Here is a 17,681-nt window from a genome sequence, read left to right on the forward strand (position 1 = left end):
ACACAGCGGCGTTTTAAAGTAGAAACAAATTGGCATTTTTTGGTCACGTGATAAAATGTACTCATTGGCTGTCGGGTGGTGGTGGGTGTAATGACGCATTGACATTTACATGAACTTACCCCCAAAACCCTTTATTAAGGGGATTAGAGAGTTAGGTATTTAGAGGGTTTAAAGAGTTAGATGTTGAGAGGGTTAGTATTTTAGGGTAATACGGGTTTAGAGAAGGTTAGGTGTTTCAGAGGGTTGGGGTTTTGATGGTTTGGGATTTAGGTTAGGGATTGAGAGTTTTAGAAAGTTACGGTTTTGAGGATGAGAGGGTTAAGGGTAGAGTTGTATGGTTTAGAAGGTTATGGGTTTAGAGGGTTATAGGTTGAGGGTTAGGTGTTTCGAGGTTTAGCCGTGGTAAGATAAAAACATTGTTTAGTTTCATTTGTATATTTGTAAATAATTTGTTTACCTCTCCTGTCGTGTTTTGTATTCTATTTTTGTTGTTACATTTTGACCCGCCTGACTGCACATCTGTGAAAAAGATCTGTATTGCTCGTTAGATTCCTTCAGTACAAAATAAAAATACTTTTTTATTCTTATTGGCCTCTGTACGAATCTATGGATTTCGGTGTGAGTTTTTGGGTCTCTTTGAATGTATGGATCTCTGTGTGAGGCTATGGGTCTCTGTGTGAGTCTATGTGTGTGTGTGTTGGAGTCTATGGATGTCTGTTGGAATCTATGGGTCTCTCAGTATGGATGTTTGTGTGAGTCTTACATGTGTAATGTTCTTGTAGGGAGACGGAGTCGTCGTAGAGGCAACACGGTTTATTATACTATAACAGTTTACATTTAAACCCGAACACAAAGGGGTAATGGCCCCTTCCACCCACAACCTGGGGAGGTACAGCCTCCGGGCTATCGTACCTAGTCACTCTGACTCCTCTAGCCCTCCGGCTGGCTAGACCTAGGGGAGGCTGACCCACCGCTGGCCCGGTGGGTCCCTGACCACTGGCCCGTCCGGACCTGGCCCTTAGAAGAACATCAGGCCGAGGAAACCTCAGGGTCCTAACCTCTCGACCACTGGCACCGCACTGAGCCCCGACCCTTAGAAGGACGTCAGTGGCTTGGGGTCCAGGGTCTTCCTATCCAGGCGGCTTCTGACTTCGGCTTGAGGCGAACTGAACTCCGCTCTCAAGGACCCGCTTTATATACTCTTTCTCCCTGAGGGGCGGGGCTCTGTGGGATCGTAGCTTCCCCCAGCCCCCTCCCCTCAGAGGGGTTCCAACCGCTGTTGGCCCGACCGGTCCGGACCCGTTTGTACCGCTCCCCACCCAGGGGCGGCGGATTCTGTGGGAGCGTAGACACTGCCCACAGCCCCCTCCCCCCGGCGGGTCCTGGCCAGGAGTACACAACTATCCCATACCGGTAAGCACCCTGGTTCTGGCACGCGTGTGTGTCAACATGACCACCACACATGTGTAATGAGCGACTTCCATGACACGTCGTGTATAGGGTACTTCTTTTATTCATATACGGGCATAACAGCTTATCTCTCACTCTGAGTACAACACTGGATGTTAGCGTCTCTACGGGCTAAACACACACGGCCGATCACTCAGCGTGGTTCCACCATCCGCACTCGGCCACGCCACTGGCTGGCAGCGTGCCGGGGAGCGCGATGGAAGCCGCAGGAGATCTTTCACGTGGTCGGACGATGGAGAGAGATGACGGCGAGCAGCGACGCAGTCCGGACCCAAGACTCCACACACGAACCCCCGAGTCCTCCTCCGCCCCCGCTTACATCGACGCAAGCGCGGCTAGGCTCCGCCTCTGGCCACGCCCTATCGTGGAACCTTCGAGCGGGTTACTGGAGCATCCTGGCCAGCCCCACCCATTACCTTTGGCCCAGATACCTCTCCCTTTCGGATTGGATGTTGTTTCAGCGGTGCCTGTACCTTTTCTAACCAGTAGGTGTCACCATGTCATTAGACATGCACAAATTGAACTTAAAAAGGGCATTGAGGGTTGCGGAATCAGAATTGAATATTAAGTTTCTATAATGTTTTATAATAATAGACTTATTCCAGGAAAGCCAAACTGAGTCTTAGTAAGGTCCTAAATTGAGTTTTTATTTGAATATATTTCGCCCAATGAATGACGAGCGCTTACACAAGTGGGGGGAAACCGGAGCACCCGGAGAAACTCCACACTTACGAGGGGGAAACACTGTAAACCGTATAGGTGAAGATGGCGATCATCCTACTTGCTGTTCTTGTCTTCTCCTGGCGAGACAAGTGATGGCACCTAGACGCGCAAGGAAAGAGGGTTTCACATTTACTGTGCGGGGATCCACCAACCCTCTCTACCTTCCACAGTGCCAGATTACAGGAGTGTGCCTGTAATCTAGCACTTTGCGAATGATAAGAACAATAATAATTTATAAAGTGATAACAATAATACTCATTTCTATTTGTAACGTGACAATAATTACTTGTACTTACGACATAATAATCATTTTACTCGTAACTTGATAATAACAATAACTTCTACTTGTAACTTGATAATAACAATGATTACTTCTACTTATAATGTGATAACCCTATGGAACACCCAATGATGAACAATGAACCCTATGGAAACCTTATGGGAGCCTCAGTGAGTAACACTGAACCCTAAGGGAGCTCCAGTGAGCAACATTGAACCCTATGGGAGTGTCAGTGAGTAACATTGAACCCGAAGGGAGCGTCAGTGACGAATTCTGAACTCTATGGAAGCTCCAGTGAGTAACACTGAACCCTATTGGAGTGTCAGTGAGGAACACAGAATCCTACCCTACGGGAGCCCCAGTGAGTAACACAACCCTACGGGAGACCCAGTGAATACAACTGAACTCTAAAGCCACCTACTCACTCTCTAGTGTGCCGATTCGGTCTTCATAGGTGATTGCTAACAGCACTTACCTCAACAGTCTCTTCAGGCTATACGGTGATTCCCATACACGGAATGTATGTCTTTGTGTGTGAGTTTGTGAGAAAGTTTGCGTGTGCGAGTGAGTTTGTGTGTGCAAGTCAGTTTGTGAGAGTGAGTAAGTTTGTGCGAGCGAGTGTAGTGTAGCGTGTGAGTGTGCTGCGCTACGAGCCTGGTGACCCAGGCTTGATTCCCTCTCACAGTCAACACCAGTCTCAAATGCGTACCTGAGAGAGTGGATGAGTGGGTGAATGAATGGGTTGGTCAGTGAATTTCTGAGTGAGTTGGTGAGTGAGTGAATAGATCAGTGAGTGGATGATTGAGTTGGTGAGTTTTTTAGTGATTGGGTGGATGGGTGCATGTGTAAAGGCAGCACAGGGGACTAGCGGTCACAAGGGGTAATGACAGGTTAATGAAGACAGGGTGAACGATCTGCGGTCTACGAGAAGGATCGAGAATAAGGCTGTGGCCAAGTGACAGAAGGGATCAGGTGTGGATCAAGGACCAAGAGCCATCGAGAAGGTTCTAGAGAGGGGGCGTGCTCACGGGTTAAGGGATGGCCACGCATAGGATAAAACGTGTCGAAAACGAGAGGCTCGGGGCTACCATCATGTCACGGTATAACCGAGGGAAGAACCCACCTGAGACGACCTTTGACGAAGGAGATGACGAGGGGGAGACCCACCTTCAGTCAGCCCCGGGAGGCGGGGTCCTGGTCAACAAACCTGTAGGTGAAGAGGAAGCTGCGGTGGCAACGAGGGGGGGTGGGCGACCGACAGCAGATACAAATCATGGAGGGGTGGAGCGAGGTGATGGGATGGCTGACCAACTACTGGCAGAAGTCGAACAGCTCACCTTGCGGTTGGGCAAGGCTGCGGTGAGAGGGGGAGCCACGGACAGCGTGGAGGGGATCGTCGCGGGGGGAGCTGCGCGATCATTAGCCGCAGTCGTTCGCGTGGTGTAAACCAAGCAGGAGAGCCTTACTGAGTCTCAAGACATTATCAGGAGGCTCCTGTTACATTGGAATGTTTGGCCAATTGAATTGAGTGGTGCATGTGGGAGAAAATGGTACCAAGTAGAACGTCATGAATACGAAGAGGATGCACCTCAATGACAAGGATAGATGGAATCAAGAATCTATCGATGCACGCCTTCGACTAGTCACCTTGTGGCCTAAGCCCACAACACCCGGTATTCCCAGGGAGTCTCCCATCTAAGCACTAAGTCCAGGCCTGCTTACTCTCTCAGAGCCTATGAGATTGTGTGGTGTATTCAAAGCCATTGGGTTGAAGGCAATCGATAGGCAGGCAGAGCGAGTGGTGGGCGCATGGGTGGCAGTACAAGCGGCCGATGTAGACCGCTCTGATTGGATAGAGATGGTCGAGCCAGATGATTGCGTAAGCAGTAGCGGAGTGGTACATCGTGGCCGTGATCGGACATCAAGTGGTCAAGCGGGTATTGTGTGCAATGCAGTAAAAACCAGTTCTGAACCGTCACACCGGTGGTGAGAGGCTGCTGACTTGGAGACGTTTGCCCCAGCTCCAATTCCGAGTTGGCCAACTGTAATAAGGTCGAGATCCTCCCGCGAGCTCAGGAAGGCCGGCTCGGGGCGCTGCGAGTCGGCCACGGCGAGGGTCTGGAAGTAAGGGGACATCCGCTGCGGGCGGCCACCAGACGGGACGCCGGGTCTCTGCACGGTAACAACTATTTAGATTTAAAGCTTTTGTGACTGCAGAGATTCATCTTCTTGGTTCTTTCGGTAAAGTCACGTAGAAGGGAAATAATAAAATAATAAACGTAATAAAATAATTCTCACGACGTTTCGGCCACAACGCACGCAGCCGTCCTCAGGTGAAGAACAGGTCTGTCGGAAAGACAGCGTCTGAATGACGCTGTCTTTCCGCGTCTGAATGACACTGTCTTTCCGCGTCTGAATGACGCTGTCTTTCCGCGTCTGAATGACGCTGTATTTCCGACAGACCTGTTCTTCACCTGAGGACGGCTGCTTGCGTTGTGGCCGAAACGTCGTGAGAATTATTTTCTGATGTTTATTATTTTATTATTTCCCTTCTACGTGACTTTACCGAAAGAACCAAGAAGAGGTAGCAACGATGACGAGGAGGACGATGATGAGGGCGACGGGTGCGAGCAGTAGTGCAAACAACTGCGACAGAAACAACTGACGCGGCATCGGTGCTCACGTAGAAGATAGCGCACCGTGCTACTGACCCGGCGAGCCAAGTTCGAGTCAAACTCACGGTTAAGAATGGCGACAGCAAACATCAGAACCGATTTCCCATCTCCCTGTGCGCTCCTCGTGACCACCTGGCTTATAATAGTTGTGCATTTACAAATTTACCAACTTACTTAGATTCAGATGAATACGAGAACCTGGTGTGGCGTTTAGTGAACGTCAGCACGAGGGAGACGAAGGCAGCCGGCCATGGCGCTGGTCACACCACCTCCCTTGTGTGCAGTGCCGTCCTTGATAGGTGCGCACTTGACCTAATATTCTGTGTAGGCTATGGGACCTTTGTCTTTACGTGTGTACATGTGTGCGAGTGTGCACTGCACGTGTGTGCAAGTGTGTAAATGTACAAGTGTGCACGTGTGTGTGGCCTCAAGGTGCACATAGCCTGGCACAAGCGTCGTGGTGACGTCACCGCCACAGAGTGGCGAATGGCGGTTGTTGTTGTCTTATCTACAATGGAGCATTTGTAGAGTGGAAAGTGGAGAGTTTTCCCACATCTGGGCAGTGTGCTCATGACCAGCTCCGGTTTGACAGCTGAGGCGGCATTATCTATTCATCGGCTGTGTAATGCTGTGTGGAAGGTACCTGATGTCACTCCACACGAAGCTTTGGATCGTCTCAACCAAGTCATGCCCTTCCTTCTCTATACTTGTGAAATGTTGACCCCTCATGGAACATCTGCGCTGGTGAGAAAGATTTAGGCTGGCCTGCTTACGATCCATCCTTGGTTTAACCAGGATGGATTGTGTGAGGAGCTCACAAATCCGCGAAAGACCGCGACAGTCCCATCAATGAGCTCCTCCAGCAGGCAACGCTGCATTCACTAGGTCATGTAGCCCTCATGCCCCACCACCTCATGCCCAAGCTGTTACTGTTTGTCCAGTTGGAGAGGTTAAAAGGTGCAAGAAGTGGGCTGGAGTAAAGATGGACTGATGCAGTACGGGAGGATGTGGAGCTGAGTGGACTTGCTGAAGATCGGTACCAGCGGTGTCAAGATTGACCTCTATGGAGGAGGCTTGTCAAAGACGCTACTGGGCAGTTGGAGGCAGTCGCACTCCAACAACAACTCAGGGCAGAGGAGCGGCGCTCACAACAATGAACGGAGTGCTGGGTGGATAAAATACAGCAAGTTGGCGCAGTAAAGGACACAGCTGGTGCATCCACCAGGCATCTCAGTCAACCCAGGGCATCTGGGTGTGTCCCGTGACCTCGTGTCAGTGAACCTTCGACACTTCACGTGGTCTCAAGCGCACCTAGCCTGGCACCTTGGTGACATCACCGCCACTTAGTGGGGAATGGCGGCTGTTGTTGAGCGTACACGTGTGCACGAGTGTATACGTGAGTGTACACGTGTGATGCGGCTAAGCGGTAGTGTTGTACTAACAGTAGTAATAATAGCACTGCGGTGTTAGTAACAGTACTAGTTATACTACGGTGTGGTAGCAATAATAGTAGATATACTAGTTATACTACTACAGTGTGGTAGTAACAGTAGTTATACTAGTTATACTACCACTACGATGTGGTAGTAACAGTATTAGTTATACTAGTTATAACACTACGATGTGGTAGTAACAATAGTAGTTGTACTAGTTATAATAACACTACGGTGAGGTAGTAACAGTAGTAGTTGTACTAGTTATAATAACACTACGGTGAGGTAGTAACAGTAGTAGTTGTACTAGTTATAATAACACTACGATGTGGTAGTAACAGTCGTAATTATACTAGTTATAATAACACTACGGTGAGGTAGTAACAGTAGTAGTTGTACTAGTTATAATAACACTACGGTGAGGTAGTAACAGTAGTAGTTGTACTAGTTATAATATTTGTTTGTGTTTCTCCCATCTGACGGGACTTTGTGGGTCCCAACTGGCCCGTGATGAGGTCGGGCACTGCTAAGGGGTTGACGGCTCTGCCCACACACTCCCACCGATTGCGAAAGCAAAGATATTTACGTTAAAACTCATATCGAAATCTTTATTAATATTCGTTTGGTCAAACAATTAAGGAACGAGACAAATTATTTTATTTTCAGGAATGTAATAGCTTAAAATCTTCTCAAAATCAAACACGCAAACGTGGATTTATCGTTCCCCATTAACATCCTTATCGATTGAAGTTATTCATCCTGAAGTCAAAGGCATCAAACACAGGAACAACGAACCTGAAATCCACGTACATCCTGAAACCTATAATCTGCAGTCGTTTTTATTAAACAATGAGGAAAAATATTTTTTTTTATATATATTGAGTAAAGTTATGATCACAGTCATTCTCCAACTTTAACTCAAAAAGACCACTTAACAAAGAGAGTAAAATCAGGAATTGGACCACCTCACAACCACAGCGCATCACACCACATCAACAAGTAATCCGATAGGACTACAAGGCACCACTTTAACGTGACGAAGTCTAGAATGAACTTCAACACGCAAGTAGCTGTGAGAAGATCACAACACATGGCACTTTCTACCATAAACACCACACATTTAACAGTACCGATGATACAGCCACCAGACGAAGCATCGCATCTATTGAAATATAAAAGTATTGACATCCTGAAATGAGTGAACACTTCTAGAACTTTAAAGGAAGACTTTTTTTCCCAACACATTATAACGCATTCACAACATCACTCTAGCTTGGAGCACTGGAAATCACGCAAATAATAATTCGTACCTCATTGATTGATCTAACAGAGACACAAACATGCACATTCCAGGACTTCATGAGTTAACATAAGTGCTCAATACTTTGACTCTCCAGCCATCATCATCATCATCACCAACCATCAAAATCACTATCCATCACCACTATAAACACCCATTATCATCAACCACCTATCAACACCATGACCCATCATCATCACCCCTCAGCACCACAGATTATCATCATAACCCATCATCATCAACACCGATCGTCATCTTTACCCATCATCAGCACCATCCATCATCATCAGCACCAACCATTATTATCACCATCCATCACATTCATCACCATCATGAACCATCGTCACCCATCATCACCACCTACCCATCATTATCACCACCCATCATCATCACCACCACCCATCATCATCACCACCCATCATAAATTGACACATAGACAGCTACAAACATAGATATGTAAACTGACACAAACATAACAGACACACAAATAAACAATCTCTTTAACGACTTAATAATAACAAAGTCCATATTACCCGTGCCAGGCTAGGTGCACACAGACAAATCCATTGCACAATAATTTACATGTACTGTAACTAAAATTCAGACTTAGTACTACCACCTCACTCACTTAAACATAACTACATAGATTAAGGAAACCATGAATTTAATAGTAAATAAACCAACAAGATGGTGTTTATACGCTTGCAATTTAATGAATGCAATACAAGTTCATAATTTAAATTATACAAAAATAAATAATAATGAATATGAAGCCTGAGGCCGAGGTGTATGGCAGGCCTAAGGGCCAGGCCTCCCTTCTGTCCTCGTCGCAGGAATGGCGACATCAAAGACAGCACAAAGCAAGGGGGAAAATGTTTAATTTCTGTAGCGTAATTTAGACTAATTAGAGACTACAAACACTACGTACACGATGTACACACAGCTACACAACGCACACACACACACGCCACTCTTTCTCGACAAAACACGAACTGCACACTCTCACTCACTCTGCCACACTCTTTCTCACTAACTCACTGTCTCTCACTAACTCACTGTCTCTCACTAACTCACTGTCTCTCACTAACTCACTGTCTCATTCAATCACACTCACTGACTCACTCTGCCACACTCACTCAAGCTCTAACGCACTCAATCTCACACCCACTCACCCACCCGCCCACTCAATCTCTCACCCACCCACTCATTCAATCTCTCACCCACTCCCTCACCCACTCATTCAATCTCACAACCAAACGCTCAATCCCTCAGACCCACCCACTCAATCTCACACCCACTCACTCAATCTCACACCCACTCACTCAATCTCACTCCCACTTACTCAATCTCACTCCCACTCAGTCAATCTCACAGCCACTTACCCACTCACTCAGCCACTCGCTCAATCTCTTACCCACTCCCTCACCCACTCATTCAATCTCACACCCAAATGCTCAAGCTCTCACCCATTCACTCAGTCTCACACCCACTCAATCACTCACACCCACCCATTCACTCACACCCACCCATTCACTCAATCAATATCTCACCCACCAACCCACCCACCCACCCACCAACCCACCCACCCACCCACCAACCCACCCACCAACCCACCCACCAACCCACCCACCCACCCACCAACCCACCCACCCACCAACCCACCCACCCACCCACCAACCCACCCACCCACCAACCCACCCACCCACCCACCAACCCACCAACCCACCCACCCACCCACCAACCCACCCACCCACCCACCAACCCACCCACCCACCAACCCACCCACCCACCCACCAACCCACCCACCCACCCACCCACCAACCCACCCACCCACCCACCCACCCACCAACCCACCCACCCACCCACCAACCCACCCACCCACCAACCCACCCCCCAACCCACCCACCCACCAACCCACCCACCCACCAACCCACCCACCCACCCACCAACCCACCCACCCACCCACCAACCCACCCACCCACCCACCAACCCACCCACCCACCCACCCACCCACCAACCCACCCACCCACCCACCAACCCACCCACCCACCCACCAACCCACCCACCCACCCACCCACCAACCCACCCACCCACCCACCCACCCACCAACCCACCCACCCACCCACCCACCAACCCACCCACCCACCCACCCACCCACCCACCCACCCACCAACCCACCCACCCACCCACCAACCCACCCACCAACCCACCCACCCACCAACCCACCCACCCACCAACCCACCAACCCACCCACCCAATAACCCACCCACCCACCAACCCACCCACCCACCCACCAACCCACCCACCCACCCACCAACCCACCCACCCACCCACCCACCCACCAACCAACCAACCCACCCACCCACCAACCCACCCACCCACCCACCCACCCACCAACCCACCCACCCACCCACCCACCAACCCACCCACCCACCCACCAACCCACCCACCCACCCACCCACCCACCAACCCACCCACCCACCCACCCACCAACCCACCCACCCACCCACCAACCCACCCACCCACCCACCCACCCACCAACCCACCCACCCACCCACCAACCCACCCACCCACCAACCCACCCACCCACCCACCCACCCACCAACCCACCCACCCACCCACCAACCCACCCACCCACCTACTCACCCACCCACCCACCCACTCACCCACCCACCCACTCACTCACCCACTCAATCTCTCACAACACCCACCCACTCACTCAATCTCTCACAACACCCACCCACTCACCCACCCACCCACTCACTCAATCTCTCACCCACTCACTCAATCTCTCACCCACTCACCCATTCACTCACCCTCGCTGTGTAGACCACAGAGTCTGAAGTCGAACCCAGGGCCTGCTGTTTCCGGTCCCGCGCACAACCAGCACTGTACCACGTGATGCGCCAGCCGGGATCGTGGGGGGCGGAGCCTCGCGCTAGTGACGTCACCTCTGTTACGTCACAGCCACGCCTCCACCCACAGTGGAGAGGAATGCACACGAGGGAGCAGCAGCCGAAGCCTTTTGAGAGCGAATCCTCAACGAGGTGAGCGACCCTGTTGATTTTACATTTCGACCACAAACTAAAGCTTCATTATTTTTATATGTTCATAATTAAATTTTCAGCAATCAAATTAGAAAAAACGCTACTTTTTTCCAAATGTTCTTGCTGTTGATTTCACACCTGATGACGATTGCTTGTGTTGCACTCGAAACGTCGTGATAATTTTATTGTTTTTTATTTTTTTTATTTGATTGTTTCCCTTCTATGTGACTTCACCGAAAGAACCAAGAATATGAATCCCTGCAGTCACGAAAGCTTTAAATACAAATTCAAATTAGAACTGTTAGATAGGATACTTGGCATGCCCTGAAATGTTGCTGTTACTGTCGTTGTTTAGACCCCAGGCGAGTCAGCATTTAAGACGAGCATAACTAACCCGTTTAAATCTCATAGAATATGAATAACATGTCTACAATTATTGTTTCTAGATTTGAAGCTTTCGTGACTGCAAGGATTCATACTCTTAGGTTTTTTCGGTAAAGTCACATAAGAGATTTGTTATATTATTATTATTATGTTATTATAGTATTTTTATTATTAATTATATTATTCTTATTTTATTGTTATTTATTTTTACCTACGTGACTTTACCAAAAAAAACTAATAGTACAATTATTGTGTTCTGATTGCTGGTACAATTGTGCCCTACATTACATGTATTGAATGTTATTCAACATTTGGGGAGGAGTCTGCCTTTAAGTTCAGACCCTAGCCACTGCCATAGTTGCCTCCAATCTGTGATGTCACAGCCACATGGGTGGTACCTCTGACATCAAGTGACCTACGACGTCATGCTCGTATTATAACAAATCATTTAAGTATGGTCATATGACCCTAATGACCTACACAGCATATGGGTCTTTTATCAAGCAGTCGATTAATACAAATGGGCTGTACATGAACATTCATGTCGGGATTAGAGGTGAAATATCGTTGTTAAGTCTGGTGATTATGTTTAATGGAATAGGCAGTTGGAATAAACATGTTGGTGTGGGTGGATGAGTGAGTGATCGGGCGCACACATGAGTGGGCAAACAAGCGAGTGAGTGGGCTTTTAAAGCAACAGTCACGATAGTCTTCTTGGTTCTTTCGGTAAAGTCACGTAGAAGGGAAATTATCAAATGATAAAAATAAAACATAATAAAATACAATTCTCACGACGTTTCGGCCACAACACAAGCAGCCGTCTTCAGGTGAAGAACAGGGCTGTCGAAAAGACAGCGTCTGAATGAACACCACCAAGCTTGGCAGCGTATATTTAACCTGGGTTAGAGGGGGAAGGGCGCCTTGACAAAGGAATTTGCATATCAACAGATGAATTTAGCATATTTATGGTAAATGTAGATATGGGATTAGTCACTACTTGTGAAATGCGTAGGAGGTGGGGGGGGTCTCAAAGGCATATTATGCCATTGCATTATGTAGGATTAGCAGCAACAACAAAAAAAGTCACGATAGTGTTTTAGTTTTGAAGCTTTCGTGACTGCAAGAATTCATACTCTTAGGTTTTTTTCAGTAAAGTGACGTAGGTAAAAATAAATAATAAATAATAAACATAATAGAAATTATAATAGAAATAAATATGAAATCACGACGTTTCGGAGGCAACACAAGCTTCCTTCATCAGGTGTAAAAAGGCACAGCAAAATAACTACAGTTATTAACTACAGTTATTTTGCTGTGCCTTTTTACACCTGATGAGGGAAGCTTGTGTTGCCTCCAAAACGTCGTGATTTATTATTTTATTTCTATTATTATTTATATAATTTTCTTATTTATTTTTATTATTTATCTATTTTTACCTACCTGACTTTACCTAAAAAAACCCTAAGAGTATAGTCACGATAGTGATTGGATTGGTACAATGAGTGGTCAAATATGTATTAATTAAGAGGATGAGTGATTCAAAAGGTTGCTAAATCTGAGCGTTGTTCCAACCTCCCCAGGCCATCCAACTTTACACAAAATCTACTCCTTCCCAACAACATGGACAGACAAATCACGTGGGCTGAGATCTTGGATGACTATGAGGGTAAGTCCCAGATACCTGCATCACATGGATTATATGCGGAGGAGGAGGCTCCTTGATAAATTACTTTTCGTAGACATGGCTTGGTGGTGATGCGAAGACGTAATGATCGAGTGTGGCAAAGAGGATGGGTTTAGATTTGAGTTTCTGCCATCTTTGTCCAAACTGGGGTCTCAAGCTTATGTATTTACGGTCTCAAAATGTAAAGTTTTACTGCCATGTGATGAATATTTCTCAATAGGAGGTCCTGTTGGTGGTAAGAGGTAATTACAGGGATCTCAAAATTAGTTCTGTGAAACTCCATGTCCTTCGTTCTCTAATTCATTACTCGTCCTTTGAATGCATTTTCTGTTCTTCATAGCCCGGGAGTCGGCGTGCCAGCCAACCACGTGGGGGGACATTATGGATAAGGTGGACCCTTTCCCAGGCCAAAGTTACAAGAATCGCTCCCCAAAGGTGTGTATGGGTTCTAGATTTGAAGCTTTCCTGACTGCAAGGAGTCATACTCTTAGTTATTTCGGTAAAGTCACGTAGGTATAAAATGAAATAAAAATTAAAACAAATAAAATAATAAAAATCACGACGTTTCGGAGACAACACAAGTGTCCATCCCAGGTGGGACCGTCACAGCTGAATTTGCTGTATCAAGTGAGGCAGGGATTCCAAGATGCAAGTTCTTAAATACAAGTTAAGGGGGGAGGAGGGGGGAGGAGCTTATCAGAATGTGGCAGCCAATGAATGGAACGTATTGGGAGGGGGGGGCGGGGCTAAAAGAGAGCACGATGTGTATGGGCTCTGTAGGGTTAAAACACACGACATTGTCTCGAAACCTAGCACACCATGTCACCTCACCATCACACCAAAATATCACGACACCAACTCTCCCCATCACCTTTCTCATCACAATACACGGCCACCAATTCAGTACACCATATTAGAGCCTCATCATGCCTCTATACCATCACAATACACCATCTCTCGAGAACATTCCACTACTTCTCCTCTCCATATCACAACACCATGTCCTGAAACCACTACCCCATCTCTTCACCATCCCACTCATGCAGTGGCCATTTATTACCAATGAAGACAGAATGATATCAGGCAGTCACATGAATTATGTCTGTGAGTTGATTGGAAGTTGCCATTACAGTTCCCCACTATGGGCGCTGCAGTGAAGTTTGTCCAGAGTATGGGCTTCCAGATATTTATAATGGAACATTCTGTGAAAACTATTGCCAGTGATGATTATTGCCAACAATTGCTATGAAACCGTCACAATCGAGCAAAGTCTTGAGTGCATGCATGGGGTTTATGAGGATATATGAGGATGTGACATGTATTTTGATTCTAAAGGAGTTGGGATATTTAGGGGTTAGTACTACACGTACAATGTGATACAATTATTGATGGATAAGGCATTGTGTTAACATCAGGTGAGAGTGTATATTCAAGTGTGTACGAAGCAAGTTTGAATGACTGAATGTGGGTGGCTGCATCTGTACATACATGTGTGAGTATGTTTTTTTGTTTGGGTTTATGTGCACGTCCACGTTTGCGTGCCTGTGGGTATGAATGTCTGCTTGCATGTGCATGTCTCAATGTTTCTTTGCTTCTCTTTGCTTGATCAGAGGATAATTGGGGAGTTGAAGGACGTCAGCGGGGTGAAGCATCTCCAGGAAAAGAACCTTGGCAAAGAAAGATGCACCATGGAAGAGGAGCGCCTCTTTGACGTGCAGCGCATTGCCAGGGCGAAGTGCTGCACAGAGGAAAAGTACTTCCGAGACTATCTCCTCAAGAAGCGCCTCATTAAAGTGAAGTACTTCATTGATGAGAAGCATCATCTCGAGATGAAGTGTCCTGAGGAGAAGAATCTGGAGGAAGAGGAGGAGGAGAAGCGCCTTGAGCAGGAGCAGCGCCTTGCCAGCATTGCTACCATCACCACCACCGCTACCGCCGGCACCTCCACCCTCACTCCTGCCACAACCACCGCCATCGCCGCCACCACCGCCACCGCCACCAATGCCACCACCTCTGCCACCGCCGCCGCCGCCACCACCACCACCAACACCACCGCCACCACCGCCAACGCCACCACCGCCGCCACGGCCGCTACCGCCGTCACTGCCACCACCACCACCACCGCCACCACCACCACGGCCGCTACCGCCGTCACCACCACCACCACCACGACCGCCGTCACCACCGCCACCACCGCCACCACCGCCACCACCACCACGGCCGCTACCGCCGTCACCACCACCACCGCCGCCACTACCGCAGTGACCACCACCACCGCCGCCACCGCATCCACCGCCACCGCCACCACCGCCACCAATTCCGCCGCCACCACCCACTGCCGCACCACCACCGCCATCACCACCGCCAGCACCGCCACCATGGCCGCCACCGCCACCGCCACCGCCGCCACCGCCGCAGTAACCGCCACCACTGCCGCCGCCACCACATCCACCGCCATCACCGCCACCACCGTCGCCGTCACCACCACCGCCGCCACCACTGCCGCTGCCCCCACCGCCAACGCCACCACGGCCGCCACCGCCGGAGTAACCGCCAGCACTGCCGCCGCCACCGCATCCACCGCCATCACCACCGCCGCAACCACCACCACTGCTGCCACCACCACCGCCACCGCATCCACCTCTGACACTCCTGTGCAGGGCCTGATTGCTCCAAGCTTTGGAGAAGAGTACTTCCAAGCAGAGAAGATAGAGAAGAAGACAGAGGTGGAACAGGAAGAGGAGAAGGTGGAGGTGGTGGAGGAGGTTCAGGAGGAACAAGAGGAGAGAATGGAGAAGACAGAGAATGGAGAGAAGATGGTGGTGGAGGATGAAGAGGAGATGGAGGACGAGACAAAGGAGGAGGTGGAGGAGGTGCAGGTGGTGGAGGTGGTGATGCAGGGAAAGAAGAGGAAGCGAGGGGGCCTTGCTCGCGTGGCGAGAGCGATCACCTCCCTCCTCCGCCGCGTGCTGCTTTGTGGTGGCATGTCCACCACACAGTAGGGGTGGTTGTTGTGGTCGTGGATCGCTGCCAACCATGACCACTATTACCAGACTTCCCACCCATCCCGTGATACATGCCACCCACCCACACACCCCGTGATACACGTCACACACACACCACATGGTTCCCCGGAGAGACGGTGCCACTGGGACCACAGCTGTGAAAGGAATCTGAGCAGCAGATGCCAGGACTACAGTGGAGAACGACTGCTATCAAGACACCTCACACAACAAACACACACGGGACTAGCCAAAAAACATAGCTGGTTTTCATCCAGGCAGTCCTCATGGGGTGACCTTGCCATGGTTGCCAGGAGATGGAAGGGGCAGCTGACCCAGGATGAGAGAGCTAGAGGGGTCTGGTACAGACAATTGATGAAACCTGCCACGTGGCAAGCCCCAGGGCCACTCATGTAAAGAATAAGATTCAATACCATTGTTGTTGCTGGTACTATAAAAACTTTGTGAAATAAACCCATGATGACACAACATAACGTTGAATTGCTTGCAAGTGCTGTCTGTGTTGGGTAAATGTGCCTTGGCTCGGATGTGAGGTGTCCCAGCTGTGTGTGTGGCAGTACAAGTGTAATGAGCGACTTCCACGAAACGTCACATAGAGGGTACTTCTTCTTTATTTCTCACAGTGGGCACAATACAGGCCAACACTGGTTCTTCCTCTCACTGAATAGAACTCTCGGGCATAACATCTCTAGTGGCTGCACGCAGAGCCGATCACTCAGCGTGGTCCCCTCGCCCTCACTCGTCTCGCCGCTGGCTGGCGGCATGATGATGACGGCGATGTAACCATTCAGGAGATCTTCCACGTGGCCAGACGACGGAGAGAGTTTTCGGTGAACAGCGACACAGCCAGGTCCCAGGACCCCACACGAGCCCCGAGCTTCGGGTCCGCTCCCCATTATATTCCCCCAGGTGTGGCTAAGCCCCGCCTCCAGCCACGCCCTCTCGTGGAACCTTCGAGCAGGTTCCCGGAGACCAAATACAAATAGTGGTGGGAAAATATATTCAGGTGAATCGCCTCCTGCACAACACTGCCACTCTACTCCACTGCCCCAATGACCTCTTTCCCTCTGCCCCTTTGCCGCACTGCCCCCTCTGCTTCACTGTCCCACTGCTCCTCAGGTCCAATGCTCCACTGCCCTTCTGCTCCACTGCACCTCTGCCCCCCTTCTGCCACAGCAGTTGAAACAAATAGTTGAGTTTCTTAAACCCCCCTGCCTCTGTCCACCTAGCAGTAGAAATGGGTATGCCACAATCGAGCAGCAAGGTGTGTGTGGTGGGTTAAAGTTTGGGTACTCCTTCCTCTTCTAAAACATCTGCCCAATGTGGAAGAGTAGACCAAAATATCGTCTAAAGGAACTCTCTAGAATTTGGTCTTGTAGAAATTCTTCCTGCCACCAGAGGTATTAAAAAGCAATTGCAGAATTATGCCACCACTCAAAAATCTAAATAGTTTTGACAGAATATTCAAAGAATGCTGCTGCTCACGATACAGGCTGCTGCTGGATAACCAGGGTTTGAAACCTGGCATCCGCCAGTGATCAAAGCGGGTTCTCTAGTCTAGCAAGTTAAGGATCTCAGCCCAGTCGGCATTGTCTGTGTAGTGGCAAAGCATTTTCTGCTGGCAGAAAAGAAGATCTGTGGCGTACGGCAGTCCTGTCGTTA

The 17,681-nt window shown here is 49.1% G+C and overlaps 1 long non-coding RNA gene across 1 annotated transcript; it reads right to left on the minus strand.

Annotated features, from left to right (window-relative positions):
• Positions 1–2,106: 2,106 nt before the first annotated feature.
• On the minus strand, positions 2,107–4,583 carry LOC144738448 (uncharacterized). The gene is made up of 3 exons (XR_013589269.1): positions 4,455–4,583; positions 3,597–3,698; positions 2,107–2,292 (listed from the first exon to the last, which is right to left on the minus strand). It is a non-coding gene; the product is annotated as an uncharacterized LOC144738448 (long non-coding RNA).
• Positions 4,584–17,681: the final 13,098 nt, after the last annotated feature.

This window comes from Lampetra planeri, chromosome 82 (assembly GCF_965212315.1).
Source record: "Lampetra planeri chromosome 82, kcLamPlan1.2.h2, whole genome shotgun sequence".
NCBI classification, from domain to species: domain Eukaryota; kingdom Metazoa; phylum Chordata; class Hyperoartia; order Petromyzontiformes; family Petromyzontidae; genus Lampetra; species Lampetra planeri.